The following is a 14141-nucleotide window of genomic DNA, read 5'->3' as shown; positions in this document are numbered from 1 at the left end:
GGAGTCACCATTCCCTGGAGGTATTTAGAAGACGTGTAGATGAGGCGCTTAGGGACATGTTTTGGTGGGCATGGTGGTGTTGGGTTGATGGTTGGACTCAATGATCTTAGAGGTCTTTTCCAACCTTAATGATTCTATCTAGCAGACGGGAAGTATAATGCTAACCTTTTCATAAAATGGTTTGTGATAAGCTCATTAAAGGAACAAGCCAATATTAAAATTAAAAATTTCTTGCTGTGTCGGGGCCGCTAACAAATGTGACAGTAGCAAAGGGACTGGAAAGTAATGTCGAATAGGAACTGTAGTAAAGAAAAAAAAGGCTGTAAAACAGAAGACACACAAGAAAGACCTTTAAAAGTGTCCCTGATGACTTAAACATCTTCCTGTTTTTTAACTCTTGTGTTATGAATGTTGAGTGGGGCAGGAAATGCAGCAATTGTTGTGGTCCTTGAGGAAGAGTTAGAGCCTTGCAGGCACCCCTGCTGAGAGCCGCAGGATTCGTCTCCCGCTGGGTGGAAAAGGCTGTGCTTCTGGGAGGAGAGGGAGTTGCTGGGAGGAAGGTGTTTCCTGCCACACAGAGAGCAAAGCTGCTGTCCCATGTCCAGTGAGGGCAGCCACTGTATTCCTCCTGAGTACTGTGTCTTGCCTGCTCTTTAGGGACTTCGTGCCCAAGCAGTGTTCCTAACTGTGCCAAGCAGATGACAAGTACACTTGAGGGTGATGCAGCAATTTGTGTTAGGAAAAAAGGTTTGGGGGTTCTTCTGGGAAAGAAGTTGTAGAGTTTGTGTAACTGGAAAAAGAGAAGTGAATTATGTATTCTTTGACACACTTAATTCCATTATAACCCCAGCAGGTTGTTTTGTCACACAATTAACAGCTACCTTAGAATCTGCTGCAAAATGAATATCATTATTTAATCTCTTTCCTGTTAAATATGAATAATTTCTCTAGTTCTTAGGAGTTCATGATCAGGGAAACCCAGTGATGCAGCCAAGTAGCATCTTATGCATCTCTCTGCTGAAGTGGTTATTACACGCAAAAAAATCCAGTGGAACAAAATCATTGCTCATGCAAAACCAACTGCCTGAATATTTTTCCCTTTGGAAGACTGAAAAGCAGGTGTTCAGAGTTTTCCTGCTCTCTATTATGGACTGAACTGTCTGGAACAGCAAAACTGGGCTCATTAGTGGCAACAACTCTGACCAAGGAGAGAAAACTCTTTCTGGTAAATGCTCTTAGGATAATATGCTGGCACATTAGTATCAGGAAGGCTAGTGGTGTCAACAACACAAGGAGCAAATGGATTATAAACTTTCTCCTGATATGATCTCTCAGGAAGGATGCAGCTGGACAATTTAAAAGGCAAACGAAGCCAGTTTATCCCTTTCTGACTCCTTGCCTCACTCCTGCTCCCAAAACCATCTCTTTAACTTATCTTCTACTCCTACTATGTGGACTGGCAGAACAGACAGGTCTTCTTGAACAGATTAAAATGGGATAAGAAGGATTTCCAACTTCTTTTCACTCTAAGTGAAATCAGGATTTTCTTTCCTAGCTCAGAAAGCTTAAAAAAACCCAACAAAATCCCCCACATTTAACCAAAGCAATCTTTTCCTTTCCCCTTTCTGAGTCACAAAGCAGTGCTGTTGTTTGAGAGACTTTTCTGTTGCACCTTGAATAACATATGTGACTTCTAAGGGGAAAATGAAGTAAAATTATACAAGCCAACACCACATTTAAATGATAAGTAGCCTTGAAAACTTTTAACTCAGATAAATGCTTATAAAGGCCTCAATAAAAGTTAATGCTCCTGGTGTTGGATTCTGATGGAAAAAAAATGTAAAATGTCAGCCTTGTAATAAATGCACTAAAGGGTGAATGCCACATTTAAATAAATAAAGCCTTATGTCTGAAAAGCAAGAACACTAAAATCCATGAGTACGTAATAAGAATGTATTAACCTGATGGGCCTCATCTGCTCTTGCTCAGAGGATTGTGAAACAGGATTAAATCTGAAGAACTGTAGAGAGTTACACATGTGTGAAATAATAAAGAGTAGGTGAAATGAGATGTAGGACCCACAAGTTACTTGGATATCAGCAACTGGTATTTTTTGCCCAGCTGTAAATCTCTCTTTGTGTAACAACATTTCTTCCCTTATTTTGTGGTGTGTTTAAACATATGGAGGAGGGGCAGTTTTTCAGTGTTGTTCATATCACTGAAAACATTTAGATTTTCAGTCAAGCTATAACTTTGGCTAAGGTATGTACAGTCAGCTGATGATATAGGAAATATTGTAGTACACGTTAAAAGTTTGTGTAGCTACTTTGTACACCAGGATCCCAATCTGGTTTCAGAAATCATTTTCTGATTAACAGTTGTAAGGTTCATACATTTAGACTGATGCATGATCTAACAGTATGATGATGATGAATATCACAAGTATATTTTGAGATTGTATCTCAAGATTTTGACATTTGAGAATGTCCTCTGTTTAATACTCAGTTCACTACATGTTGCTTGTGATTAGTCAATACAAATGTCATCCTGCTGAGGTATATTTGGTGTAAAACCTCATCGACATGTAATAGTTTGACAGCAGATATTAATTTCATTTCTCTAGTTGTTGACTTAAATTCATTTACTCTTGCTGCTGTTAACAGCATTTTCTGCAAAAGCTGAGGCATGAGGATGTGGTTAACAGAGATGGATTTCTCAGCCTCATAGAGGAAATGATACTTTCTTCATCTTTGGTCAATGAAAATGCTGCTGCTAGCATTTGGTGTGCCTTGCTAGCATAGGTAGGTGTCCAGCAGATGTCAGATGGTTGAGGTGTACAGCTGTACACTCTAAGGAATTATCCTCCTCCTATTTCAAAGCTGGAGAGTCCCCCTTTTGTTCAGATCCTCAGGAACCTGCTGAAAGACTTTCACTTTTGCATACCTAATGTGAAAGGGCTTCTGTTGTGGCTTTGTCCTTCAGCACTGAGAGTGGCCCTTGTCTTTAATTTTGCTGCGAGGTATGGAGTGCATAATGGACTTCCAGAGTAATTTATTTCTGGAATAAAGCCTGCTGCAGTTATTCTCAAATGCTGTTTTTCCCTACGAGTCACCTGGTACCCTGTGCATGAGATGCCTTTCTCTCTCTCCCCCTTACTTCTGGCTTCTCCCTGTTCTCCACCAAACCATTAAAAACCTAAGCCTTCAGGGAGATAGTACGGTAACGGTCCTTTTGAGAAAATCAGAGAGTGGAATTGTATGGAAAGCAAGCGAATGTGCTCACATAATACAATATGTCAACATATAGTAGCTTTAAAGTTTTTGAAGTGTGTGTGTTTGACCAAGTGTCCAGGAATAAAGCAGTTATGTACAACAGAAGGCAGAGGAAGCGTGTGACTCATGGATTTTTAGAGTTTGCATTTGGGTACCATCTCAGCTGCTATTGCCTGAGTGGCAAGCAGTTACTTACCTGGCCTGTGTGCTGTGTCAGGCATTTCTGCTTTTCTGAGTGAAAGAAACTTGGACACTTGAGAGAATGCTCTGCCTCCTCCCCTCCCCTCCTAAACTTCTAACGTGAACTTTATGGCATTTGTTGACTTTCAACCTGCTGATATGACACTGAAGCTCATAAGGTGGAGAAGATTTATTGTATTACAATGTGATTTGTCAATGTGTGATTTTTCTTTCTATCAATAGGTTACTTTATTGAGAACATAAAATGAAAATCAGTCTTTCATTTCAACCTCCCACTTGTTCCCCCTTAATTTATTGAAACAATTCTGCAAAGAGTAAAAGAGATTCATTTCCAGTGTTCTTAAAGTAGGATAGCAGTTCTAAGGATCAGAAAAAGTGTTTTACAATAGAGATGAAAGAAAAGTTGAGAAAATGGAAAATTGAATGCCCTCACAGTGTTTTATTGAATATGTTCAACTTTGATGAAGCACAAAGGCATCGCTATGTATTTTAAGATGGCAGGTAATAAATTTTGAGGGACAAAACAAAAGACAAAGTAGAGTAGTTACTTTTTCTCTTTCTGATCTGTTTTTGAGAGAAACATACAGTGGATGTCATTAAAACTGGACATTATCTGTTCACAGTAATTAAATCAACCATGGTGTTTATCTGGTACCTTAGGCTTGGAAATAACAGGAAGAGTGCAGCAAAAATAAATGCTTAATGGTGCTATTTGATGCCTAAATGAAGAGATTAAACTGCAGCTAGAAATGCCAGCTAATTATGTGACCATTAAATAAGCAATTAACTATGCAAATGTGCTATCATTTAGTCACCTTCTTTGTAATGTAAAAAGTTCTCATATTGGTCCTCTTTCTGATGTTTCTATATTGACTTTTATTGACAGGTGACATGTCAGTGATCTCAAAAGGAGAATGTAGATAGAAAAAATTTGGGTCCAAGGGCTGTCATTTTACTGTGTTTGCATGATGCCTAATGTAACAAGGCAGTTATTTTGGCTGGAGTTACTGCTATAACTACCATAAACTGTTCAAAAGAAAGACCTACCCTCTTCAGTGTGTGTACACAGTCTAAATGACGGGAAGTACATTGGGGAGCCATGCAAGTCTTTCGATTTTTGGAAGTTAAATTTAAGAATTGTTCTCGTTACAAGGCAAAATGTCAAAGGAAAACTCAAATGGCTAATAAAGTTGTTGTTAGAAAAATATCTCCAGTAGATTTGGAAATGGAAATATTTCTGAAAGCGTAGCCAGATGGAAAGAGCTGCATGATGCTGATGTCTGCAGGACCTGAAGGAGACAGATGGTCAGCAACTTAAAAGGTTGAACACTTTCAAATATACATGGGACAGAAAGAGAGAGAATGAGGATCCAATGGGCAAATAACCCTTGATGATCATAGGTCTCCAACTTATTTGAAGTGTGTCAGCCATCTGAAAGCACTTCCATTCAAACCAAAAGCTTTCAAGAGAGGACCCAAGGCTTACTAGACACCAAAGATGAATTGGAATCTCAGCTGCTGCTCATAAAACTGCATTTGTAGATGAAGATGACATGTTAAAACAGAATTTTAATGGGATCATACCTCAGAGATGGATGAAAACCTATTAGCTGTAAATGGCCTGACCCTAGAGAAGGGAAATAGAATAGAATGAATGCACAGGACTCCTTAGGAGCTAATGAAAATACTGAAAAATGCCTGTGAGTAGAACAAGCATCTGGACAGTCACAAACATGAACATAACTGACATAAATGCTAAATGGATGATCTCACGCTCTGGTAAGGATGGAAAAGTAGGAGCATAGAAAAGATGAAGAAATAGCTGTAGTGAGTATGAGTTACATGAGTTAAATTCAAAACGTGTAATGTACAATACGTATAAAAATATGTGCCTAAGAACAGAGTATATATGTGACTTTTTAGTTACTTGTGCAGATCTGATAACTACAAGATCTCAGAAGCAAGGGAGTATATACCAATGATAAAAAGTGAATCGGTATATGAATCTAGGGCACTGAAACGGCTTTGCTTTGGTATAAGCCATAGAAACTGAGGTGTGTGGCACAGTCAGAATGAATAAAGCTAAGATAGGCAAACTGTTTTGAAAAACTCCTGAGTATTTTGTTTAAATCATTTATATGGATGCCAACTGTGGTGAGATTACTGAGATGGAAAATGTTAACTCAGTGAATGGTAGTGGAAACACAGCAAAACAAATAAGAACAATTTTGATGTTCTAGACAGCCACCAGGAGTTTCACCAGGAACTTTGAAGGTCAAGTTACAACTCTAAAGATGAATCACAATTACTACACTAAATTCTAGATTGTTAAGTCACTGACTTTCAAAGTCTACTTCGGCTGTTCTTGAAAAGACTGAAGTTGTTATATAGACCATGAGGAGTTGCTCACTGCACATCTTCTGCAGCAATTGAGATAATCACAGATTCTTCCAGCCTCAGAACCTGAAGAACAAATGTCACAAGGACTGAGAGAAAACTCTTGTGCTAATTTGATGATGATTTAGAGTGCTTCCCCTCTCGATGCATTCCAACTTGCAGAGTTCCAAACCAAAGCTCTTTCCATTGGATTTGTCACCTGCAGTGAGCTCACCTCGAGGTCTGTCACCAAAATTGTAGCAGGGCTCACTCACAGGCCGAGTAGTCAGCAGGAAAACTAGTTCGGGTTCACATAAAAGAAAGGTATCCTTTGTGACTCTTAAAATCTTTATCAGCATTAGAAATCTACGGATGCAAGGAATATATATGAATCAGCTGTTCTCAGTGAAACTTAAATCATTGTTATTTAGACTATGATACCAGACTGAAGCATCACTCGTGGGGTATCAGTCCCAATGAACCCACAACAGATGTATAAACAGTGAAAATTAGTAGATAATGGACTTCTTCAGACAGGTGTTTCCCATCTTCCTCCTGTTTCCATTTGTTTGGGTGAGATGTTCAAACAGCTTTGTGAATCTGGGCTTTATTTTCATATGAATAAAACAAACAAAAAGGAGATTGAAATTTACTGGGCAAGCACATGGTGTTTCTGTACCCATCACTCTTAATCACTCACAAAAAACTATAGGCAAAATTAAGAATTGCACAAAAAAGGAAGAACAAAAAAATATGCCATGATGAAAAAGAAATCATAGGCTTAGATCTGCTGCATGTCTACTGTGTTCATAATTTGACAGGCTACTGGTCTATGGAGAAGAGTGAAGCATGGTCATATGAGGTGTTGGCTCTTCTTTCACAGTCAAACCTCATAGACTAATTGATCTTAAAGACAAAAAGAGGTGGAAAATTTAGATAATTCAGTTAGATCTTCTCCACCTCATTTGGCAGAAATCATCACCCAACAACACTATCTATTAACAACATCCTCACCCAACACCACCACCCTTGCCAAATTCATATACAGCTTGTTTAGACTGTTAATTTACTTTAATTTTTGTTTGTAACTTACAAGATCTGTTAAACTGTGGTATAATTTTGTGAATTTCAGTATTAATTACAACTTTCAAATCTCTATTAAGTAATCTACCCTCTGTGCCAGTATATTACTGAGCTAGCAATTTTTAACTTTCATCTTCAGTGCTTAGAAAAATTGAGACCTCATTCCCATTTACACTTATACCAGCCCATCATGTATTTTACTACATAAAGAAGATCTAAAGTGTGTGTTTTCTATGCACCTGACTCTTCTGTGGGCCCCTCATCTTCATACAAAACCATGACACATTAAACTTAGCAGACTATTGTTTTTCTTCCTCAGGATTTACCTTGCAGACTGACTTACACTTTTAAATTTAAAAAAGTCACGAAACCTATTATCAAGGTTATTTCCAAGGCAATTACACTGGTGCTAAAATTAATACCTCTAACAAAATCGTTAATGGTTAAGTGGTAAATTCTACAATAAATTTTGTCTTGATAGTTGTTAAGACTAATTCTCCTAATTCTCAAGCTGCTATCACTTTTGCATGGGAACATCTATATTGCTAGTGTGTCCTTGTATTACTGTATATTATTATTTGATTTACATGAATTGTGGAGCCTCATCAGAGAAAAGCTCGTGCTTTGTCCCATGCTCTTTTTAATGTCCAATAAGATGTCTTTCATTTTTGTCTGTTGAAGAATTATTTCTAAACATTCACACCAAATTCTTCAAATGTGTTTCCAAATTATCATGTCAGAACTGTGTTTTCTCCCTCTCTCTTTGAATCTCTCAGCTGTGGCCACAGAACAGTAGAAATTTAGAGAGTCTATGTTATGTATCCCAGGCTGTCTAATCTAACTGGAGCAAGCTGTATCTGAAGCTGTGGTGCTGATAATGACTGGTATAGGAGAAACATCAAGGTTGAGATAATCAAAAAGGCACACAACTTCTGTTAATTATTGGAGTTTGAGAAAATATTTATTCTATTTTCCCCATCCGAAGTGGAGAGGGCTTCCTTCATATCACGACCGTGGGAAGATTATTGGTCTATTATATTTAGCTTGCTTCATGGTGACTGTTATTCAGATTTTGACTGTCACATTCAAAAGATCCTATTTCTTCACATCAAGTTCATGTCATCTCCATCTTGAATGGCTTCATTTTAATAGCTTATAATGCCACACAGTGAGTTGCATGGGAATCTGGGGGGTTTATGTCAGCACATCACAAGAAGTTCATTCTCACCTGGCACCTTTTAAACCTATTGGCAAATTTCAACCAGAACTGGAAGAAGAGTCAGGGACATTGATGTCCTACAAATGCTGTGGATCAGAGAGAGACCCATTTAATAGAAAACTGGGAATCCTTATGGAAGCTTGGTCCTGAGACACAAATCTACAGGAAAATGAGATTGTAGTTCTGCTGCTTGTTGAACTACTTGGTAATTAGCAGAAGATCACAGCAGAGACAGAATAGCTAAGCTGAGTCAATTCAGTTCACCTATTCATGGCAAAATCAGTCATTCTTTGTTGTTGTGGTTAAAGCCAGCTGCTGTGGCAGCATTATTCTGACAGGTGACTGAAGATTGGTGTTGCTTTTTATGAAACATGAATGCAATAGTACTTTTATGGTTGCAGATTGTTACAGAAAAAAATAGAAAATGAAGTCTTAAAATGTTTGGAAATATCTGTGGTTTATTTATTTATTTGTTTATTTAGTTAATGAATTCCTGTTAGAAAACTAAATGACCATTGTGTTCAATTGATTTGTGGTACAGTTTTAACGTGTTAAAAATGTCGGACCTTAATCTGTTGAAATAGCCTCCAGGCTTATCAACATTTTTTTCCTAAATAAAATATACAGAAAAAGTTTGAATATATATATTTTCTCTATGGAATTACAATAATTCAGACACCATAGCATAGCAGTATTTTTTAAAAAAACAGATAGTCTAAAGATTCAGAAATTCAGACATTTTGGGGAAAAATTACCACTTTTCTGATGAAATTAGTTTTTTGTTGTAAACAGATTATGGGAATACTTCCATTTTCCATTTGCTTCTTTCCATTTTTGTCATAAAATATAAATGACAATTGAAAAGTTTCAGTTCAGAGAACTATCTTTAGCTCCAGCCCACAGAAAGGACATTCCTTTATCAATTCATAGGAAAAGCTGTTACACTATCTTTCTTCAACCCAAATTCCCCCTTTTTTCTTTTTATCTCCCCCCTCCCCCCCCCACAACTTCACTTCAGAGACTCAGTTTTGCTCTCTTGAAATGTCAGTATTCCTGTGTGGAGATGCTCCTACTCTTTCCACTGACTTCATTACTTCTTCACTGGGCTGTGGACGTACTCCCTATTGATTCCTTACATGTATGGAACTAAAGGAAATATAGATTTTGAATTTTATCAAGTAAAATAAAATTCAGACACAAAGATTGAACTATGGTCCTTATTATATAGAGTCATTTTGGTGTGGAGTGGTTGCAGTCCTGCTTCCTCAAAGATGCTTAAGTTAATTTCTCCGTTGAGTGGTAGGTTTTTCTCTTCAGTTTTCCTTGTGGTAGACTTCATATGATTGCTGGCACATCTGATGTTCCCCTTTTTTTAGTGTCTCCTTTTCCTAATTCCCTTTGTTCTTCAATTTTTTGCTTTTCTTTGGTATTTACTTACTTCCTCAGTTAATTCTTCCAGCTGAACTAGCTCCCCACTGAAGTGCAAATATAAAATCATATTGCTTTCAAACAGTTTCTCTGCAGTAAATGTAACCTTTATCTATTATCACTTGCTCTTTGTGCAGTGCATCATTAAAATCAGAAACAGCAAAATGAGCCAGCACATTGTTTATAAAGATGTAGCCAAAAACTGCTTAGTCTTGAAAAGCTCAATTTTCTTGTTTTTGTGCTTTGTTGTACCGAGCATATATTTTCTCTTTTGTATTTCTTTGACCTTTTCTTTAACCTTCTTAGCAACCATGTCACTCTTCTTCTTGATCATTCCTTGACCAACAGTGACGATTATGTTTTTTCTCTGCCTCTTCTCCATTGATCAAAAGAGAGGTATGGGCAAAAGACAGCTGCTAGTGCTACCAAGATGCTACAATCACGGCTTACTTTGCAAGGATGGAAGGCAAAAACACTGGAGGGGAAAAAAAAATGTTTTTATTAGGAAAAAAAGTCCTGATGTTCAAAACATGAGGCACCTGAAGTAGTCTCCTGAACTACAGGTCAGGAGTACAGAGTGCTTTAAAGTTGCATTATACTCACTGAAGCATCTTAGAAAGCCTGAAGTTTAGGCATTGTGTTTGAAAATGCAAGTTTGTCCTTTGGTTGCATTTTAATTTTTTAAAACATTGTGTTTTCACTTCTTCCCACTTTAAGGCTAAAAAGGGCTGTTTTATGGCATGTTCTCCAAGTTATCAATGGACAAGCAAGATCTGCTTTAATCATTGGCATCCTAAATTTAGGTAGTGGATTTAAATAAATTACATAATAAAAAAAGGAAAACTTTTAACACAATATAAAAATTTTAAATTCTGAAAAGAAAGCAAAGTTTTTCACATTCTCAGTTTAATTTGATTAATTTTTTGTCCACTTTATGTATTTTCATAAAAATCGGTATTGGGATGCATACATTCTTGTCTACTTTCACTGCTATACTACAGATAAAATTTGTTGCTACTACTTTCTTCTAATTACTTTGAATGTACTGTTTGAACCTCTGCCTTGATTCAGAGACTAGTGTATGATTTGCTAGTCATATGTTTCATTGCTGTATGTTCCCACTATTTCTCATGTAATGTTGATCTACCTGTACATTGTAATAATTTATTGTAATATGGGTAGGAGGTAATTCTATCTGTATTCACAGTTAACCCAGATTGCTAGAAGAAATATTTGATGGAGACTAAGTAATGAAAAAGAATAATCTAGCACACAGGAACAGCTGGGTAACGGTTGATTTTCAGCATAAACACAAACAAAACCCAAGCTCATGTAACTTTGAGTAATTTATTAGATGGTGCTGTGTCATGTAGGAGTGTGATCATTGCAAGTTTGGTCTCCAGGTTTGTTTTCTTACTGACTTCAATGGAAAGTCAGCTGCCTGTGCTTCAGACGGGCTGAGATACTTTGTATTGACTCTGGTAACAGCCTTCATGGAGCAGAGGAAAGAGATGCTCACTTCTGTGCTTTCCATGCTTTAAAAGTAGATAGCTTTTTCTCTGAATTTTCAGATCTTACTTCCTGGGAGAGATGATTAATATGCTTGTAGTGGCAACAACTCTATTATTCCAAAGCTGCAAACATTAATCCCAGTCAGAAAGACTACCTTGGAGCCTACCCATGCACCTCTCCAATCTAACAACACTGGCACATTTAGTACTAATAATGATGCAAATGTTAAATTGGTTGTGTTAACTTTTTTTCCCAGATATACCTGCTACATGGGATTAGAATGGTTCTTGTTTACCCTCTAATGTGTGTAGCTTCACATACTCTTTGTGAGGAGACTTTGATTGTGAGCTCTGTAAGCTATCAGGTTTCTTTAGTACTTTTCCACAAGTATTGTCTTCCATAAACATCCATATGGATATAATTACTTCTTTTCTTTGTCAGGGTCTATTGCTTTGCCTAGAGTTTATTCTGGGGCATCCAGCACACTCCTGAGGACATCTTTTATTCACCTCCAGGTACCAATCATCTGATTGCTTATCAGGAATCCAAATAGTTTTGAAAATTGCAAGAATGGCTCACCAGCTTCTTATCAATCACAGATTCTTCATGCTTTCTTCTTTTTCTTGCTGATCAAACAGATCTCATTAATTTCATTTTTATCTGGCGTGTAGTATTAGACTTCTGTGATTTAGTCTCACTGTCAGGTTCCTCTGAATGTTAAAAATATAAACCATTTCACAGCTTGTGTCTGTCTTCCCTTTTTGCTCGTCTGTTCCCTGCACATACAGAGTGTGTTTTGTTTGTCTTATTACCAGAGTTTTAGCTTCATATTTCAACAATTAACATTTCTTTTGACGGCTTGCCTTTGGGAATTAGATAGTGGTCATCAGCCACTTGGAGCCAAAGAGTCCAGAAGAAGTTTGCTTCGTTCTGTGTCTGGGCACTGGCATTTCCAAGTGAGTCCCAGTGTTTGATCAGGACAGTGTAACACAAACCTCCGCAGAACACAGCAATCATCAGGCAATTGTATGCTTTAATAACGATGCTGGGTCCTCAGCCCTTTTCTGAGTATTATCTTCACTAATGGGTTTTGATCCTTAGTGAGACACCTAGTAGAAAAAGCAGCTAGGTAAAAAAAAACCAAACCAAACCTATTTGTGTTGCGTGTGCACGTGTATTCCTGATGCTATATATTAGTGCACTTGTTTTGTTGGAGTAAGTCTGCATAATCTTAGGAAAAATTGTTCTTGCTCACGGATTCAGCAAAGAGTTAGAATCCATTCTTCAAGGAAAGAAAAGTGCCTGACAGAAGCAGTAAGTGAGATGATTTCCATTACATAGAAACTATTCCTTTTTTTTCTCTTAAAGCAAAGCTGATTGAGCATACTTTGTAAGAAGTGTGTATCTTGGCACACCAGGCAAAGACAGTTTTCTCTGCACAATTATTAAAACTTACATTAAGTTTATGTTCAGAGAAAAACTTAGATAAAGTTTATGTTCAGATCAATTAATTTCAAGCCCACATTTGGAGTGTCTGGCAAATAAGCAAACAAAAACTTCTAGGAAAAAGTGCTAGAGGGTAAAATAGGTCTGGCAGCTACCTCCCTTCTGTAAAAGCCTTGGGGTAAGATTTGACCAAGAGGTTAGCATACACCAAAACTTTGTGCTGCTGCTAAATGCAAGTGGGCAAATGCCTGAGGGAAGGCTGAAGTGCCGAACAGGGAACTGCAGATGGTGATGTGATGTTAATTACAAGTGCACCATGGCCTTGTCTGCAAAGGTATCAGGAAGACGTAGTAGAAAATGTGATTCCTACTGTATGAAGGAAGGAGGTGTATGAAGGAAAAGTGTTACTTCCACCAAAAACTACATTTCTGTTAAATAGGTCATACCTTTTTCCAGGATGAGAGACATTTTGATCAACTTAGAAGGCAGAAGTGGAGTAACGTAGAACTGTAATACTCATTCCTGTGGAACGAATTGATACACTAATGATAAGTGTACCTCAGTGCTGCTGTTGTATTTGAGACTTCCTACATGCCCCTCTGTACATACTTTCTCCTCTCTCCCCCCAAACAGGCATTTGCATGGTTTTACTATCCCTTTAAGTGATATGTTCTTCTCTGAGAACAAAAGTTTCAATAGCTACTACTAGAATGGAGCTAGGGTGGTTTACAGTTGTGACTCAACACAGTATGTTAACACAAGACAAAGCAATGTCAACACTGATTAAATCAATCGAGAGAACACCCATGTCCTGCCATGCCTTTCATATATTTTATAATGTAATCAGTGAGGAAATCCTTTCATTGAAAAAAATGTGTTGTGCTCAAGAATACCTTCTCTTCTGTGGTAGAAGGCTTTTTTCCTCAAGCTGCTGTGCTTTCTGGATATATTCTTTAACCTCACACGGTAAATTTCGAATCTCTGTAGAGCCATACTGTTACCAGCATTAAGCATTCCTTTCATTTTACTGTAAAGAGTTGACACTGTGGAATTTCATACTTAGTTGCTTAATAATTTCCACGTCACAAATGTGGGCATATTTTATTTCTTCCAGCAAGTAGGCTCTTCCAATCTTCTATGCTGCTACTAGGAATGATACAGCCCAAATTATGTAGAAAATCCAGAAGTAGAGATAAAACCTGATGAAAACACCATGTTTAAGCATGCTTGAAATTTGGAGATGTGCAACACAGACTGGACATTTGCAAGTGTCCTTTTTCTCAATGGCTACTGTCATACACCTCAGGCCTGATCCATGCCTGGTGAGGTGTGGTGGGTTGACCCTGGCTGGACCCCAGGTGCCCACCAAAGCCGCTTTATCACTCCCCTTCCTCAACTGGACAGGGGAGAGAAAATATAACGAAAGGCTCGTGGGTCAAGATAAGGACAGGAAGATCACTCACCAATTACCATCATGGGCAAAACAGACTTGACTTGGGGAAATTAGTTTAATTTATTACCAATCAAATCAGAGTAGGATAATAAGAAATAAAACCAAATCTTAAAAACACCTTCCCCCACCCCTCCCTTCTTCCTGGGCTCAA

This window comes from Aptenodytes forsteri, unplaced genomic scaffold, assembly GCF_000699145.1.
Source record: "Aptenodytes forsteri isolate BGI_AS27 unplaced genomic scaffold, ASM69914v1 Scaffold114, whole genome shotgun sequence".
NCBI lineage: Eukaryota > Metazoa > Chordata > Aves > Sphenisciformes > Spheniscidae > Aptenodytes > Aptenodytes forsteri.
The sequence above is the reverse complement of the archived record's forward strand: the minus strand, read 5'-3'. Positions refer to the sequence as shown.